Source organism: Vulpes vulpes, chromosome 7 (assembly GCF_048418805.1).
Source record: "Vulpes vulpes isolate BD-2025 chromosome 7, VulVul3, whole genome shotgun sequence".
NCBI classification, from domain to species: Eukaryota; Metazoa; Chordata; class Mammalia; order Carnivora; family Canidae; genus Vulpes; species Vulpes vulpes.
This window is the reverse complement of record NC_132786.1, coordinates 49,129,733-49,148,904: the sequence shown is the minus strand read 5'-3', so window position 1 is coordinate 49,148,904 and position 19,172 is coordinate 49,129,733. Positions and strand designations below refer to the sequence as shown.

Sequence of the window (19,172 nt, the reverse complement as noted above, 5' to 3'; positions counted from 1 at the left end):
AAGAACTGATCACTGTGAGTCATTTATCATTCCGCAAATACTGACGGAAGATTTCATATATTGACCTGTTTGCTGCATGCCTGCAATGTTCCAACTCTATTCTAGAGCAAGCTGAGTTTTCCCTGTAACTTTCTGCCTAAGCAACCTGTACCTTTTCCTATTGCCAGTTCTTGCCACTCCCTTGCCTCGTGGACTGCCATTACCTAACTTGTTCAAGCCCGTGCCAAAGGTAAATCAAGCAACACAAGTTTTTCACACTGTTCCAGAACAGCTAAGTGGTTATAAAGTTTTTTCTCTTCACTACTAATAAAGCTATGCTATACAAGTTTTCAAATCTAGATATTAAGAGGTAAATTCTTTTAGAAGTTATCTATCCCCACAGGATGCAGTACAAAATAGTCACTCTACTGCAGATTAAGTGTACTTATTTCAGAGAGGGTTCAAACTGTTCACCACATGACATAATTAGCACAGGACAAATGAAATTGTTATCTAATCTTTTTTCCTTTGTTAACTTTAGCACAGAGAATTGAAATAATTATTCAATAATAATAAATGCAAAGGCATCTTGGTAATCTACAAAATAGCTCACTTTTCAGCAACAAACTGTTGCCTTAAACTTTTTTTGGTTAGTAATGTTACGTGTAGGAAGACCTTATAAAGCATTATGATTGAATATTAATACAGCTCAAAGAGGCAGAAGTAGCTGACTTGTCACCAGGTTGATTCCCCCACAAAATCAAAAGCATAGGCATGTTTTGCTTTTAATTAACGAGCTGCTGTCACTACACACGTTCACCTTCACAGAGGATCAGATGTCTTTGAAGAAGCTAACTACACCTGCTTAGAAGGAAGGTAGAGGAACTTCAACTTTTTAGAGGAGGACAAAACAAACATTTATACCAATACATTTTCTACAACGTGACCAATAATAATTTCTTAGAATGTCTCACTTGCATATGTTTTTTTCTGTGCATTAAAAAAAAAAACATCTTTCTTCCATTCCCTACTTGTACTCTTAAAATTTTTTTACAGGTCCTACAGAGCTTGGTTACAAGCTAGTTTTTGCTATAGATTTTTGGATTCCTTATGGCTGACCCTTAGAACCACGTTATTCTCAAATGGATGTTCTGGATAGAATATCATGAGGTTTAGAGCCTGCAAGTTTTATGCTGTTCCTCACGTCCAGCTCTTCCTGAAAAAAATTTATTAGGAAAAAGAATCTAAAAAGAAAAATTATTACTACATTGATTCATTGATTGGACCAACTCTCCTTTTTAAAGCAGGGTATATGATTAATTCTAAGAAAGTATTTTTGATGTGCAATTTATGCTGACTACTGAGAACTCATCTCAAAGAAGGCTAGAAGATTGAATGTCTAGGGTAAATAAAATAAAAAATTTAAAAAGTAGACAACAGTACAAGTTTTTAGAATCACTGAAATTATCAAATAGTGTATTTCATTAAAAATAAATTCTCCTTAAATTATAACATGGATCTAAAAATAAATTAGGAAATATAATAAGAATATTGTTAGATTTTTTTGAAGGTAGGAAAATTTTCTTTGAAAATGAGACCTTTGGCTAGATTCAGGAAATGTGAGAGCTTTTTTCTTTTCTTTTCTTTTCTTTTTTTTCCCCCCAAATAATGCTTTTTAAAGGTGCAGAATCAATGCTGGATTTATGTATACCTGACCTATATGGGGAAGAGGAAACCACTGTCTTTTGGCTGAAATTCCCAGTTGGTAAAATAGACATTTCTGTTTTGAAGACAAGGGAAGAATAAAGTATAGTGTAGTTCTATATGGCTACGTTAGGCTGCTAAAACTTAAAAACAAAGAAACCTATCTTTGCTGGTTCTCTGTCACTTATTCAAATAAGATGATCTTAACTGAGCTGAAAGTGGAATAAGAGTTTGTAATTGTCATATTTACAACCCAATAGTTACAGAACTGTTTCCTTATGGCTAAAGGTATATATCTCAACTTTTCAGAAATGATATAAAGAGATTTTTTAAAAAAAGAGAAAGATTTTGAAAATCGCCATTTAATTTTCTGCAGTAATAGTTTAGAATTTATTTTTTTTTAATTTTTATTTTATTTTATTTATTTATGATAGTCATACAGAGAGAAAGAGAGAGAGGCAGAGACACAGGCAGAGGGAGAAGCAGGCTCCATGCACCGGGAGCCCGATGTGGGATTCGATCCCGGGTCTCCAGGATCGCGCCCTGGGCCAAAGGCAGGCGCCAAACCGCTGCGCCACCCAGGGATCCCAATAGTTTAGAATTTAATAGACATATCCATAATTAATTAATTTGAAAAACTTTTTAAAATGTTATTTAATATAATCAAATATTATACTACTTTATTACAAAATGCAAAAAGAACACACTCATTTTGTTTGAATATCAAAGATAGTTATAAATAATTTAGGCCTTCAAAATGGAACTTACTTTAAAATATAAAATACTAAAAATGATGCAGAACTACTCTGGACTCATATGTCCTAAAATCTAATTGCTATATGTAATCTGAAATAACTGATTAAACATGAGTAGTCTTCAAGAGAAACAGAACCAGTGCCATCTTATGCTATTATTTAATTAGCATGCTATACACTAAAATCAGCTGGAAAAAAGCCAAAGTAAGCCTTAAAGGACAGCATGATAATTAAGAGTTGACACCTCTCTTATTTTTATCATAAAATTCAGTCCTGGAATACCATGTGAAAAAGCCTAGAAACCTGAATGTAAGTGATTTCCCAATTATTTTGATTTTTAATTCCAAATATTTGGATATTTTAAACTTCCTAATCTTTGCTAATTTAGGTATAAAAATTCATATAATATTAAATACAACTTTTGCTGTGAACATGGTTGTCTTGGAGACCAATGATTATATATTATTTCTTCTTAATAAAATTTCTAATCCATTCTTATTTTTGATTACAGCATTGTGGCAACTTTTCCATGTAAAAGCTATAAACATTTAGGCCTAATTTTAAAAAAATAATTATTATGCCATCTAGTATTAAAAAAGTGGGAAATCCCTATAACCAAAAGTATGTTTATACCAAGAGAGATACTAACAGAATATTCTCTCCCTCACCCAGGAACCCACATTGTAAGGAAGCATAATGTTACTAGTGATTATCAGTAACTTTTTAGGCTTATTTAGGCAAATTAAAAGAAATTGTGATGATAGATTTTATGTCAATTATTTGATCTCTTTCTAGTTCATGAGCTCTACTTTCTTCTAGCATCAGTATGCAAAACAATTCCATAAGTATCTTTGCTATAATCAGCAATTACGAGCAATTCAACATTAATATTAAATGGTCTGATTTTAGAATAAATTTCTAATAGGAGTACTTACTATGCTTATTTTCCCCTGTAAATTTCAGAATAAAATATTTCATAAATAGAAAAATTTGCATCTTCTAGCTACTAAAGTTTTCAAGTCCCTTTTTCAAAATTTACATGTCATAAAATTTTTCCTCAAACAAGTCTGATATAGGACATTCAATAGCTTTTATCAAATTGTGATACTGAAGCCATATTTTCATTATCAGGGAAGTTAGAGCCTAATTGCTGTTTTTAAGTATCCTGGGTTTCTCTGATAAAAGGTAGTATAATATATAATGGGATTTCTTTTTTCTTTTCTTTTTTATTTTCTTTTTTTTTTTATAATGGGATTTCTGCTTCAAGATCAAATCTGTATTTACAGTAACTAATAAGAAAATAGTGAAGTTTGAGGTTACCAGGATAATGACTGAATGCCAAGTCCTAGACACTGGACAAAGTACATTCAGGAGTCAATAAAACTCTGGGAGCCTGTGAGTAGAGGCAAATGCAGTTTGGTGCAGTGGACAGAATATAGACATAAGATTCAGATGTAGCTGAAAGAGAAAGTAAAGAAGTGTCTGGGGAGACATCCTGGCTGCATTTTGAAGGATGCATGACAGGTGGCTGCCACTTTAGGGAGATTTAAAGAAAAAGTCTGTGCAGAGGCTCTGCAAAACTTTGGTATAGTGCATTTGGGAAATTATGAAGTGTTTGATATTGCTAGCAAGTGAGCTGGAAAGCGGCAGAAGATGAGGATCTGTAAATAGCCAAAAGCTAAGGGGCAATTTTGAAAAATAGGAATGATATCTCTGTATGTGGTTCTCAAAGGCACTGAATTAGTAACTATGTAGATGTGCTGTGTACCGGTGGACCTGGAATGCTAATCTTTCATAGTGTATTGCCTTTAAAAGGTTATTAATGTAGGAAAAAATAACACAGGTATGAAGTCGGTGTGGCACTCCTCCCGTGGGCCAAGGCTCCCATCACACATGGTGCTGCTATGGAGGCAGCGGGCACGGCAGGCAGGTGTGCCTTAGGGATTCCGCACCCTGTTCTTCTCAAAGCTGCCCTAAGAGAAGCTAACACAAAATTGTTTTCTTGCTGCAGGTCTTTTCACCATGCTAATTCTTAGAATTTTTTTTTTTTTCCCTCACTGCAAAGCTTTGAAGGGAATTAAATTGGAGAGAGGCTCCACCCTGTAACAATCACTTCCTTGGCTGATATTTTTATTTACAGAATTTAACTCAAAACGAAACCTGTTCTTTAGCTTTCCTTTGAAAGTTAAACATAAGCCCAATGCTGTCACTTCACCATTTTTATCCCCAACAAGTCTCATACCCACAGATAGGCATTATTCCTATTTGTTCTCATCATCAGACATTTGGACATGAATCCCTAGGTCGAGTTTGCTCAGTCTGTGTCTAGATCTTGAGTACTGGTGACATTTAGAACGTAAGTTTCCAGAAGTATTATCCTTGTACTTTATAATTCTTTTATCTGAGGGCTGTTGACATTCCTGTATCACCTGAAACAGGTGATGTATGCTCACGTGTAGCAATAAAAATTCTATTATTATTCTTCATTAAAAGGTGATACCCATGTCATCTACATTTTGGGGGAAAAGGTAGCAAATAAAAGTATATTTCTTAAACGTAGATCTCAGATACCATTTATTTTACATTTCATGGCAGATTCAGTCCTCGGTAGAGGTTTTTATTCAAAGTTTTCAACACAATGTTTTTCATTGAATATTTTCAATAGCATTGTAAATGATCTGATGTGCCGGTAGACCAACAATAGAACTGATTTAGGTAAAACTGGAATGTTGCTAAAACCAAATGTAATCATCCTTTGGTCATTTCCTTATCAAGGATTTCAATTTGACTGACCAATTTCAATTCATGGTAACAGCTTTGTTCCTAAGAGGCTCTAAATCAAAGAAATGCTCGCTAAGGGGGCAGTTCCTACTGCAATCCAAAGTCTGTGCTATTATCACGTAGCAGTTGACAGCAAACATCCGCTGCGAATGTCAGCCTACATTTGTAGGAGGTGTGTGGTGTTTTGGGTTTCACTCTATCTCTGAAACCTATCTGCTTGTGAGAAAAACTGGGCAATAAAAGAAGTTTTACCGGCACATACTATAGCTGAGCTTGGACTCAATGCAGAGATTTCACTTCCTTTCTTTCCCTGGATTCCGAGCCTGGGGAGCACAATGGGGGTGTTGTGCTCTGGGCTAGCGTGGCATGCATGATACTAGGAGAGGACGTGTGAGCAGCTTCCAGTTATCCACACCGTTTGCTTTACAACTGCCCTGAACTAAATCAAATGGCACCCCAAGACTCTAAGTTCAGGATAAGCGAGTGCAAAATCCACCAGCTGTTATGACCTAAATAGGGAACAGAATCCCTGAATTCAAATGTAGATACACCGGTGTGCTAAGAGTCCAACAGATCATTGATGAGGCTTCTGAAATGCTGCACAGTTATCAAGCTGCTGATTTTCCTTGTAATTCTCCTTAACGCAGCCAAAGTACAGTTAATTAAAGGATCCATTGTTTATAAGGGAGAGAGATTGTTACTTCTGAAGACTGTCCAGAACGACAGGCTGTCATGGTTTGTCAAAACACGAAATATCTTAAGACTCCAAGGCATATCAGTAATATTGGTTTTTTGTTGTTGTTTTGTTGTTTTTGTTGTTGTTGTTGTTGTTTTTTGGTCACACAATTTCCAGGACATGAATCACTGCAACAACTCTGTTCCGACACTATATTGTGGACATGCCTGCGTGTGAGTGCATGTGCATGGCAAATCCAGAGAACACAATGAGGGTAAATCTTTTAGGTTGAGTTTCGCTCCAAATGATTGCTATGCCCTGCTTTAAAAAAAAAAAAAAAAGGCAAAAAAAAAAAAAAAAAACGGGCAAAAAAAAAAAAAAAAAGCTTACCTTTTTGAATCCAAAGCGGGGTGGATTCACAGGGACCTCCTTCCCAGCCTCGGCCTCGGCCGGAGGCAGATGCTCTGGAGCCCACAGGAAGCAGCGGCGCCGTTACAGCCCCGGGCCGGTCCGAGCGCGCACCTGCCGCTCACATGCAGCAGCCGGGCCCGCGCGGGCGTTTGCAGCGGGGAACAGCCTCCTTCCGGGTCACTAGTGTTCAGGGTGAGCAGCTAGAGAGCTGCCGCGAGGAGACTGCAGGGACGGCTTTGCCTTCCCCCAGACAAAACCCTTTCGGCTGTCTGGTCGCAGATAGGCAGCATTATCGCTCCGCATTCCACTTTCTCCAATCAGCTAATCGGAGCGGCCGTCAGCAGCTCGTCCGAACGGCAGCTCCGGCTCGCAGCGTGCGTGGCTGCACCCACCGCCCGCGAACGTGCCCATTGCTCGGCTCCTCTCCGCGGGGAGCTGGAAGAACGCTCCTTCCAGGGGGCGGCTCGGCAGACCGTGCACCCCCCCCCCCCCCTCCCCGGCTTCCAGGAGGGAAATGGCTGGTGCTCGCAGCGCCGCTGCAGGCCGCTCATTGGGTTCCTTGGCTTTTCGTAGCCATGGCAACAGCCAACAGCCTCCCTCCGACGGCCGGCGCGGCGGCTCAGGTGCGGCTCGCCCCCACGGCTGCTTCATTTCTTTTCATCGAACTCATCATTTTCTTTTTTCCCTCCCCCGAGGACGGGAGCTTCCGTCCTCTTTCTCGCCACTTGGGCCGGAGCGCGAGGGGCTCTGAGTTTTCAGCCTCTGTTCCACGAGGCCGTGCTGCTTGCACGGAGGCTGGGAGGCTGGGAGGCTGGGAGGCTGGGAGGCTGGGAGGCTGGGAGGCCGGGCGGGGGGCCCTTCTCGGTAGCTGCATTCGGGTCCCTCCTGGTTAGTCACCCGCAAGTCCGCAGAGAGACGCTAGTGGGAGCCCCTGGCTGGAGGCCTGGGGGCTCCGCGGCTGAGCACCTGCCTCCGGCCCGGGGCGTGACCCTGGGGACCCGGGATCGAGTCCTGCCTCGGGCTCCCTGCATGGGGCCTGCTCCTCCCTCTGCCTGTGTCTCTGCCTCTCTCTCTCTCTCTCTCTCTCTCTCTCTCTCTCTCTCTCTCTCCTCTCTCTGTGTCTCTCAGGAATAAAGAAACAAAATCTTAAAAAAAATAAATAAATAATGGGAACCCCTGTCAAAACAGATTGTAGCTTCCCGTCATCTCAGAGGCACAAGGGAGGTCTGCAGATGCGGGCAGTATCACCTCGTGTTTTCAAATAATATGCTTGAAGCCACTTAACTGAAACAAAGCCCCAGGACTCATTCTGTGTGGCCCAAATGACAACCAAGTCCCATAAAGATATCTGTAAGATGCAACCTAGGACTTTCATGTATCCAGTTACTGTAGTGTATTTTTAGGTATTACACAATTTTAGAATTTAAGAAAAAAATCCTGATTGTTTCCTATCGCAGAAAATGCTTAACTTAGTTATAGTTTATTTGTAATTTAAAAATACGTTACGGGGTGCCTGGGTGACACAGTTAAATGTGCAATGCTTGGTTTTCACTTGGGTGGTGATCTCAGGGTCATGGGATCAAGCCCCGCATTAGGCTCCTTGCTTAGCATGGAGTCTGCTTGAGTCTCTCTCCCTCCCTCCCTCTCTCTCTAAAATGAATAAATACATCTTAAGAAAAATAAAGAGACTTTAAAAATCCAAACCAAATTAAAAACTCTTTGCTTGGGCAGCCCGGGTGGCTCAGTGGTTTAGCACCGCCTTTGGCCTAGGGCCTGATCCTGGAGACCCGGGATCAAGTCCTGCATCGGGCTCCCTGCATGGAGCCTGCCTTTCTCTCTCTGTCTCTCATGAATAAATAAATAAAATCTTAAAAACAAAAACCCTTTGCTTTAAACATTACCTCCAGGAGGAATACTCTTACTTTCTCTGATAGATGGACCACACCACACCCCTTCCTTAAAATGCCACCTCCTTAGGGAATTTCCCATGATTAACGCCATTAGCCATTTTACCTTCTGCAAAATGCCCACCCTTTTCTTTAATACTGTCACCAGTCACAATCTATTTGTTATATATCCAAGACACCACCCAATTCATTTTTGTTTCCAGCAACCTGTCTGTGCTAGCTGTATTAAAACTTTGGACTTGTAAATGTAGATGCTTCCTTTGCTAGGAGTCAATGACTTAGTGTTTTCTAAGTATCGCATTTCCCCACCCACATTAGCACTCTTGGCTTCAGGAGCAATTTGCCAACTTTAGTTTGTTGAGAATCCTGTGGACACAGATTTGGTGATCCCGTCTCCCTTTCCTCTGCAACCAGATTCACTTTTGGTAGGTTTGAGCCAGCTTAGGGTCAGCGTATCTACTGAAGAAAAGTGGATGGGCCTTTCTGCTTGTATGGTCCTCACCTCTCCATGTTGATTTAAGCCTGCTCATCTGTTCTCATTTAAATCACCTTCCCTTAAGTTATTTTGAGTTTGCAGCACCTGAACTTGCCCCTACCTTCAATTTCAGCCTCATAATCGATGCTTCCTTCCCCATGCTTCAGCAATCTTGAATTACATCCTATTTCTTGCTTCCCTGACTAGCAGATATTCCTGCTACCTAAAAGCTTCTCAGCCAGATTTCAGCCTCCCAGCACCTTTTACCTCCCTCCCAATTGGCCTTCTCCTTTATTTTTCAACGATTTGCTCAAATACATCACCTCACCAATGACCCACCTCAGGAAGGGTATGCAGTGGCCTCCCCTGCTCCGTTGTACCTGGGATCTACCTCTACTGTTACCATACTTGTAATACCCTGTTGATGTATTAGCCTTATTAGCTTATTTTGTAGACTTAGTTCATGTCTGACTCCCATACTGCTCTGTCAAATCCCCAGGAGCCAATTTGGTCCATTCATGTCCTACTTGTCTTTCATGTTTTATTTTTAATTTTAAGATATTTTAGTATCTTAAAATGTTTTGAATGAGGACCTACAGTGCTGTCTGAACAGGCACTGAATGGCAGCCTAGTGTGTGAAGTCTGTGTTTGAATTCACCTCTTCAATATCACCTATTCGTCAACATTGAAACTTCAGAAGAATTTAAGGGATTTTGATTAAATGTTGGCATGTTAAAAAAATTACCAACAAACATCTCAGTTCATTTTGTGTTTTAGAGTGGGTTTTCTTCCGCGTTGTTTGAAAATGTCTTTATTCTACACTTATACCTGACTGATGATTTGGCTAGGTGTAAGAAAAAGTCATTTTCCTCTGGGATTTTGAAGGCCTTCTTTTTAAAAATCTCATATATTCTTACCCCACTATGGGCAATTATGCCCCCAACTGTGACTCCCCCAAAAGAGAACTAAAAAATACCCAAGTTACACAGGGTAAGAGGCTGGCAGAAACTGAGGCTCCTCTCTTTGCATTTATGGCATCCCTCATGCATCTCTAGGAATTATTATATATTACTTTCTGCAGGATTCTGTTATTTCTGTGCTCTTGGGCTTTTTCACCTACCCCAAGCCCTACCCTTCATTTCTCTGGCCCCCATGGCTCATCACCCTCTAGCTATGCTTTACTTCATGTCTCTGACTTCCATTGTCCCTCCCAACTTGATCATTAAAAAAAAAAAAAGTTGCTAAATGCAGATTTTCAAGGAACAAATGGGATTTTTCTATTTCATCCTTCTAAGCCAAATAAGGTAACTCATAAATTGCCAGCAGCTTTATACCTAGAATGCCCTAAGTCAGGTTCTAATCTGTGGTCCAGTCAGCTCTGGTAGGGACACTTGGCATTACATTGTTTTCAAATTTTTGACAATGCAATTGGTGTACAGTAACAGCTCATTATTGTCTTAATTTTTACTTCTGTGATTACTGATAGAATTAAACATCTCTTCATGTTTGATGGTCTTTTGGGTTACCTCCTCCATACACTTCCTGTTCATAGCTTTTAGCCTGTTTTCTCTATTAAGGTTGGTGTATTAGTGTGGAATTTTAAACAGAATGGTCATTAAAAGCATTTTCAAAATTTTTATACAGTTAAGCATGACAATTAAACTTGTTATATAATTAGAACTTAATAAGATATCCATTGACATGTAAAGGGAAACCAGTAATTCACCCTGCTAATTGTTTTGGTTTTATTTCTTCAGAAAACCTCCATGCAGAATTTTTTTTTCTGCATGTAGTATGAAATATTACTACTACCATAATATGAAGAATGACTTTCTAAAATAAAACCTAAGATCATACAAATCTCATCACAGAAAATGTTGGCATAGAAGTGTCTTGCAAAATTAATATTGCTCTCATGTTTAAAAAACAGCAAATAGCATGAATGAAAAAGGAGGCCGAAGAGCTGGTACAGATGGAAGGAGGGCAAGGAGACAAGCAGAGTGCAGTGTGTGACTCTGGTCTGGGCACTGGGCCAGGAGGAGGTGCCATCAAGTGCATCATTGAGACAACTGGTGAATGTGAATGTGGTCTGCGTGTTAGGTGATAGTGGTGTTTGCATTTGAGATTTTCATAACTTGATAATTATATTGTGGTGTTAAAGTTTGTAGGAAACATGATGAAGTGTCACGTAGTTCAGCAGAAATAATAATAATGCATGATAGTATATTTGTAGTGTGTGTCTGCATGGTGTAATTCAGCTCTTACAATGATAGATATGTGATCTATCTATGGAGGGCTAGCACAAATATGGCAAAGCAGCAACACCAGGTGAATCCTGAGTGAAAGACATTTCTGGTTTATTTTACTATTCTTGCCAAGCTTAAAGTTTTTGTTGTCAAGCTAAAAAGCTTTTGAAAAAGAAATAAAATGAGAACAAAATACAGTGTTTGGAACAAAAATAGATTAAAATAGATTTAAGGTCAGATTACTTGATGACGGCCTATCAGAATTAAAATTAAAGTTGGTAAGTTAGGGACGAATTAAGGTGATTATTATTGTCACTATTTTTTTTTTTTTTTTTTTGAGATTTACTATTTGAGAGACCTAGAATGAGAGAGCAGCGGGAGGGGCAGAGGGAGAAGGAGAAAGAGAATCTCAAGCAGACTTCCTGCTGAGTGCAGAGCCTGACACGGGGCTCCATCTCACCACCCTGAGATCATAACCTGAGCCGAAACTAAGAGTCAGGTGCTTAACCGACTGAGCTGCCCAGGCACCCCCACTATTGTTACTATTATTAACATTATTGAGAGACTACTTGGGTAGAAAGTATTGGAAACATTTTTCATTTTCTTGAAAGAAGTCTGATTTCCCTGGATTTGCTGCTTCTCTGTATCCTAATATTAAGCTTGGTGATACAGTTATATAGTTAAACTAATATTTATCCCTTGGTTCCCATGTTGAAATCTGTCTTAATCCGGTTCCTTCACCACTGTAAAAACAAGGTGAGATCGTTGTTGATCAAAGCAACGTGTTCTCCTGCAGCCGCACCTGTTCCTAAAATCTCCACGGCTGGGTGACAGTCTACCAAGGGATCCGGTCCCCAGTATAACAAAAAAGCTCTTTGTACAACTTAGGGAACAGAATTTAAGCATGGTTTGTTTAATAGGACAGCATAGACTGTTACGAGGCTTAAACTGGATTTCTAATTCCTAAAGCAAACAAAATAGAATATGCTAAATATTGTTCCTAAATCTTGCATATTTAGTTCTGTTGGCAACGAAGTGAACAATGTGCTGTTACATGGGGCCCAGAGAGGAAAGGTGGCGATCATTTTGGGCAGGATTAGACAGGGGATTGGAGCATCTCAGCAAAGCAAATTGGATTTATTTTTCAGATTCCATCTTCTAAGAAAATGTATGGTAGGAAGCAGACTGGCCCACAGGCTATTAATCAGAAGCCTTAATAGCCTCTGAGAGAGTCTGACCTTGATAAGAATCCAGAATGACCTTGATAAATTAGAGGTACCTGAAATCAAAACACACCCAGCAGAGGGAAGGCTTTATGGAAATCTATTTACTCGAATAAATTAAAAATGAGAAAATGATTACAGAAGAGCAAAAACCTTACCAAAGGGTAAATGATAGAAATATAAATGTCAGTAATATAAAACTGTTTTTAAAATCTGAATATAGGGCACCTGGGTGGTTCAGTGGTTGAGCGTCTGCCTTCAACTCAGGGCGTGATCCCAGGGTCCTGGGATCGAGTGCCGTATCGGGCCCCCTGCGTGGAGCCTGCTTCTCCCTCTGCCTGTGTCTCTGCCACTCTCTGTGTCTCTCATGAATAAATAAATAACATCTTTAAAAAATTTTTTTAAAAATCTGAATATAAAGTAAAATCTACGAACACAAATTAGCACGTGTGCATCACAGAAGAGACAGTTCAGCAGTTAGCAGAACTCACCTGAAGCTCTATATCCCTCCTAGATGAGGAACAAGAGGAAAAATGTGGCAAGAGGTACAGGAAGAAAGTTTGGCCAGGCCTATCCCCGGACGGCTCGGTCTTGACTGGCTTATAATAACAACATTGTTTTAAATATTTCAGGTTTATCAAGCTCTGGGCCGGTGAATGCCTTCAATCACAGAGGCTTACAACAACTTTATCTTGAAATGGGCATTAATACGTATCACTGCCAGGTGGGGAAAAATTGCAGTGTTAACCAACAACAAAAAGAAAAAACTAGCTGCTGACCATCCATGCCCCCCCATCCCCCAGCCCACCCTTAACCTTGGTAAACCCAAACACAGATAGGTCTGGCTTGTTCCTGCTGGAGAAGGGGAAAAAAAAAAAAAGCAGACTTGGCTTTTATTAAGGCCACAGTGTGAGAGCTTCTGTGAGCAATATTGAAAAGGCTGCACTTGTTTCCAAGGAATTTGATTGTTTATACTTCATAATGATAAGCTTCAAAAGTGACCTGGAAAAAGAAGGCTGCTGGCTTTTCACTCCGCCAGGAGGGGCTGTGCTTTGTTCTCTGAGAGGCACTCTGACCAAATTAACAGAGTGTATCTCTCGTGACCTTTTCCACTTAGCATTGTTTCTTAGGGAAACAGTGACTCCCGGGCCCCTCCAGGCTGTGTGCGACAACGCCCCACCGCACAGAAGGGCCTTGGGCCTCTGCCGTCACTGAGTTATTGAATCAGTAACGAAACACATCAGCCTTGGCAAATAAAACCTGGCAAGAAGCGTTTTAAAACAAATGCTGCTGGTTTCACCTGAGCCACTGAAACAAATTATGGGGCCCAAGGTGAAACTTGGCAGCGTCTGTGAACTCTGAAGTGGCCAGCACCAGGGCCCTCGCTTGCCAAATGCGCAGATCGCAGAGGAATGAAAATTAGAGGGGTCGCCCCCCACACCCCCTGCCCTTAGAAGCACTTCTGATAGAATTGTTCAGTGAGATTTAGTCATCAAAATGAGCAAAAAATATAATGAGGTCTGAGTAACATATGATGAGATACTTGTTTGAGAATCCAATGGTCTGATCCCAAATCAGAAAAATGGTTGAAGGACAACACCCCCCTCCCCAAACACGCACACACACACACACACACACACACACATCCCCTGGAAACAAAAATGCACTACATGTCCTAGATATCCAGTTAAAGGCCCACCAGTGATGGCATATACAACTTGGCAAAATAATCTCCATGACCTTGTGGAATACTGGACAGGGGTTCCATTTTATCACGTTAGGATGGTAATCAAGAATGGTAATTATTTCACCAAGTTTGTCCAACTCAGAATTCATTTCCTTTGTTTTCAAGAGTAAGACTCACAGGTCCTAATTTCTGGCTAGTTACTTTGAACTGATAACGAGGGAAAATACTCTTCTTTTGGACACTTTCTACGTCAAAGGAAGAAGATTAGTTTTATAAACAGTCCTTGTGGGTTCAAGTTAGCACAAAAATCATTTCACAACTAACTTTACTACAGGCATGAGGGTAGATAAAGAAAACTCTACTAAGAGCTGACACCTAAACTATGTCTTAAAGGATAAGGAGGAGGACTCAATGAAGGAAAGACATAACAAAGTCTGTAAACCAAGAAAATAACATGAGCCAAGTCTAAGATACATGAGGGGGGATTGGTGGATTTTCTTTCATAAATTGGGTGAAATAAATGTATCCCCTGATTTTCTAACAGGATTTTTAGTGGATCAAATAAGGTAATATATGAAGGAGTTTTAAACTCAACAATTATAAACACACTCAAGCTATTATTTAATTTTTGGTAACATGAGAAAGTTTTATCACAGTATCTATTAGGATTAGGATTGGCTGCATATGTGGCAAAACCGAATTACAGTGCTTCAACAAGACTATGCTTAAGGGATGAGGGACCAGGAGTTCAGCGCTAGTGGAAAACTGGCCCCATGGTCATCAGGATGCCAGCTCCTTCTCTCTGTCCTGCCATCTTTTGAAAATAACATTTGTCCTCAAAGAATCCTCATGGTCCAGAATGGCTGCTTTTACTCCAGCCAGCATGTCTATGTTCCAGGCAAGTGAATGGGTAAGAGGGCAAAGGGGCACATTTTCTACTTGAGTTGGCCTCCTTTTTTTTTTTTTTAAATCAAGATATAATTGACATGATATTTTGAGTTGGCTTTTTGTAGAGAACTTTCCCGTAACTCCAGCATTTCTGCTGACATCTCATTGCCCAGTCCTAGCTACAAGTGAGGCTCAAAAAATGTCATCTCTCAGCTGGGCACATGGTGGCCCCAGATAAATCAGCGTTCTATTATTGAGGAAGAAATTGAGAACAGTCATGGGTTGGCAGCAAGCTGCCTCTGCCAGATATCAGCCAGGGGTCATCAGTCATGAATCTTTAGGCAAGATTCACCTTTTTCTTCAAGCCTGCAGCTGGACCTTGAAAGTGACACTACTTACAGACCAGGCTCTAGGGCAGCCCAGTTGCAGATGGACCGTCACATTGTGCAGTTACCTTTTCCTTGTACACTTATTTATCTAAACTCTGTCTATCCTGTGGGACTATAAACTTCTGGAGAAAAGGTACCATTTATTTTGTCTTCACCCTACATTTATTGCTTAGCACGGCACCTGGCATGTAGAGACAGATATGATGAATGAACAAATGAATGAATGACCAGGCTGGGGAAGTCACCGTGAATTGTATCTTCCTCCAAGGCTATCCCTCGATCCAACCCAACAAGCATTCCTTTATCCCGTACTACATGCCAAGAACCTCATCCGGTGTTAGATTACTAAATTACAACTCCCATTCTGGGTGGGAGAAAATACAAGTGAATAACTGGTTATGTTACAGTGTGATTTGCTTTGCAGAACAATGATATCCAGGCAGTCATGGGTGAAGAGAAATAGCTAGTCCCTCAGCTCCATGAAGTGGCTGTGCTTGAGTTGGGTCAAAAGGATAACGAGGGGCTTGGCTTGCTAGTCTGGGAAATCAGGGGCAGGATTTCAAGAGCAACACAGACACTGGAAACCAACTTGGCAGTTTGGGAAACCCAAGGAGATTTGAATGCAGCTGAAGTGCAGATTGCGGAAGGCATGAGAGGAGAGAAGATTGAAAAGGTGGATGTGCGACAATTTGTGAAATGTTTTGTTGTGCAAGTTAAGGACTTTGGAGTTTAGCTTTCAGGAAACAGGAAACCACCACAGGGTGTTAAAAAGAACAAAGATGTGATCATGTTTGTATTTTAGGAAGATAGCTTTGGGACACATTTACCTAGGCAATCTATTTTCATGGAAATATATCTTCATAGGACTTTATATTTTGATTTCTTTTATTGCTCATTTCATTAGGCATTCATTGAGCACCTTCTTTATGTAAGGTATTGTATTAGGTGCCAAGAGAAGTACCAACAGAGGGAAGGACCGATAAATCATAAGACATGCCAATATTTATGTTCCACCGAAAAGAAGAAAAAAACTTGTCAATGACATTGTAACAGTGTTCTAAGTTAGAAATTTTTAATTAAAAAGACTGTATTTGACAGAGAGAGAGAGAGAGAGAGAGAGAGCACGCACCTAAGCAGGGAAAGGAAGGAGAAGCAGGATCCCCACTGATCAAGGCGCCTGATGCGGGGCTCCATCCCAGGACCCTGAGATGATGACCTGAGCTGAAGGCAAACACTTAACCAACTCAGCCACCCAGTCACTCCTAACTTAGAATTTTATATATTTTTTGAAAGAATTCTTTTAAATGTAATTATTTAAATTTCACCGTGTATCACTCTGTGCATACAGAAAAAAAAAAAAAAAAAAAAAAAAGAGGGACGCCTGGATGACTCAGTGGTTGAGTGTCTGCCTTTGGCCTAGAGTGTGATCCCAGGATCTGGGATCGAGTCACACATCAGGCTTCTGCATGGAGTCCGTTTCCCCCTTTGCCTGTGTCTCTGCCTCTCTCTCTCAGCCTGTGTCTCTCATGAATAAATAAATAAAATCTTTAAAACAAAAACAAAAAAGAAAAAGAAAAAAATAAGTGAAAGTAGTTAAGATACTCCTAAAATTCTTCATATTCATATTTCTGAATGGCATTTAGATTAGGGTCATTGGTATTCAGGACACACGTGCACATACACACACATCAACATCATCTACCTGATAGTTTTCAGTCTCAAAGTTTGTCATGTATCGGAATCAGTTTGAAAAGTGGTAAAAATAGAGTTGCAGGCCATGTTCCATTTCAGCAAACCTGGGCTTCTTATATTCTATGTCGGTACTTCAAGACATTCTAAGACCCCCAAAGTTTAAGAAGCACTGCTCTTTAAAGTGAGTGTACCACTTATGTTTTCAGTATTTTCTTGTATTTGGTGAGTTTTGGTGTAATACAGGACAAAGGTTTAACAGTTGATACCTAGCTGAGAGCTACATTGTTTCCTGGGATGTTAAATTGTAGACAGTGTGTGTCTTAGAATCAATGAACTATGCTATTTTCAAAAGGATGGGAATTTTACAAAGCATGCAAGGAATAGATCAAAGATAATGATTACCTGATTTCTATAATAAGGAACTGATAGATTATGGTGCCTCCACATGGAAGATGGTCTGTGTTTAAAAATAATTATGTAGAATGATATTTTTTTAAGATTTATTTATTTATTTATTTATTTATTTATTTATTATAGACAGAGAGAGAGAGAGAGAGAGAGACAGAGACAGAGAGGCAGAGACACAGGAGGAGGGAGAAGCAGGCTCCATGCCAGGAGCCTGACGTGGGACTCGATCCTGGGACCCCAGGATCACGTCCTGGGCCAAAGGCAGGCGCTAAACTGTTGAGCCACCCAGGAATCCCTAGAATGATATTTTTAAAAGGGTGTTCTATGAGTGGCTATTCAAAAAGGGCACCAGAAGCAAAAAAAAAAAAAAAAAAAAAAACACAAAACAAAACAAAATAAAGAGTGAGAAACTTGTAGACCATGTCCCTTTCTTAGAGTTTCACAGTGCATTTGGGCATTGAAAACTCTGAGAAAGGTAGGAGTTTTTAACCTATAACTTTCTGATTTATGGCATAAAAGATATTCATATTTTATTTATTTATCTATCTAAATATCAATTTGTTTATTTTAGTTGTCTCTACACTCAACATGGGGCTCAAACTCATAACCCCAAGATCAAGAGTTGCATGTTCTTCTGACTGAGCCAGCCAAGTGCCCTTCATATTATATTTAAATAAACAGCAACAATAATGAAAAAGTAGGTGCCTATTTTGTGAGACTTTTTCAGTTCACATGAGACTAGAAGAGAAGTGTTAGTCATAAATTATAGTAGAGGAAAGAAGAACAAAATGAATGTAAGCATTATGTACAATTTTTGGTGCTTTTCAAGGTCACATATCTATGTAATAGAGATTTTTAAACAAATGAGTCAGCCTGTTTTGTCTGTAGTTTGATATAAAGGCCAAGTAGGGAACTCAGTAAATTGTATCTCAAAAGTTATTCAGCTATTGAAGAGAAATAACCTCAAATGCACAGTGTACAGCCTATATCATACCTGAGGTAAGCTGTACCTGATACTAGTTATGTGATCTTGGGCAATTGCTTTAACTTCACAAGCTCATTTTTTTTTTTTTTTTTAACATCAATATGGTTACAGGTACTGTATTTGATTCCTAGGGCTGCTGTAACAGACTACCACAGACTGGTTGGCTGTACACAATGGAAATTTATCGTCTCAGAGTTGTGGAGGCTAGAAGTTCAAAAGCAAGTGTTAGCAGAGCCATGTTTTCTGAAGCCTCTAGAGAAAGATCCTTCCTTCCTCTATGTAGCCTCTGGTTGTGAGAAATCCCTGGTATTCCTTGCTTGTGGCAGTATAATTCCAATCTCTGCTTCCATCTTCACATAATCACCTTCCCTCTGTGTGTTTGTGTCCAAGTTTCTCTTTTCTTATCAGGACACTAGTCACTGGAGTAGACCCCACCCTAATCCATTACTACCTCAACTTGATTATATCTGCAAAGGTCCTATTTTTAAATAAGGTTGCATTCTCAGGTTTGGGGGTTTATGACTTCAATGTATCTTTTTGGAGACACAATTCAACCCCCATGATGATGTGATAGTTATCATTCTTTTTTGAGGAAAAAGTTGTTGGTCTCCATTCAAAGTTTGGTCCGCAAAGAACTAAAGTATGGCTAATTCTACTGAACAGACTTGACAAATGAGTGAATTCCTAGGAAACCGGTGGAAAATATCAAGCAGACTGTTTATTTGGATGCTTTTTGTTTTTACTGAACTGACTAGAAATTTCCTCTATCGGATTTGGAGTGACTCTACCATTGCAAAATTGAAGCAACAGTAACAAACAGGAATATATCTGATATGCCAAAAAGATCCTACCAAATCTCTTCCAGATTGATGTCTTTTTCCAGAAGAATCATCCAAAGCAACCTTCCCCAAACTTTTACTTCAAAGTTCATCCTCCCCCCATCTGGGCAGTAGGTAGTCTGATGCT

General features: G+C 39.8%; 1 protein-coding gene across 47 annotated transcripts in view; it reads right to left on the bottom strand.

The window, feature by feature from the left end:
* Positions 1-19,172, bottom strand: part of SORBS2 (sorbin and SH3 domain containing 2) — a 344,412-nt gene that overhangs the window by 209,323 nt on the left and 115,917 nt on the right. For 20 of the 47 annotated variants that reach the window (XM_072763752.1, XM_072763728.1, XM_072763735.1 and 17 more), the window contains exon 1: positions 6,286-6,833. The exons of 12 other annotated variants lie outside the window; for them this stretch is intronic. The gene's annotated coding sequence lies outside the window, so the exon portion shown is untranslated. Of the gene's footprint in view, positions 1-6,285; positions 7,120-19,172 lie in introns of those variants that run through there. 15 more of the 47 variants (XM_072763748.1, XM_026018234.2, XM_026018223.2 and 12 more) reach the window with 8 other exon arrangements.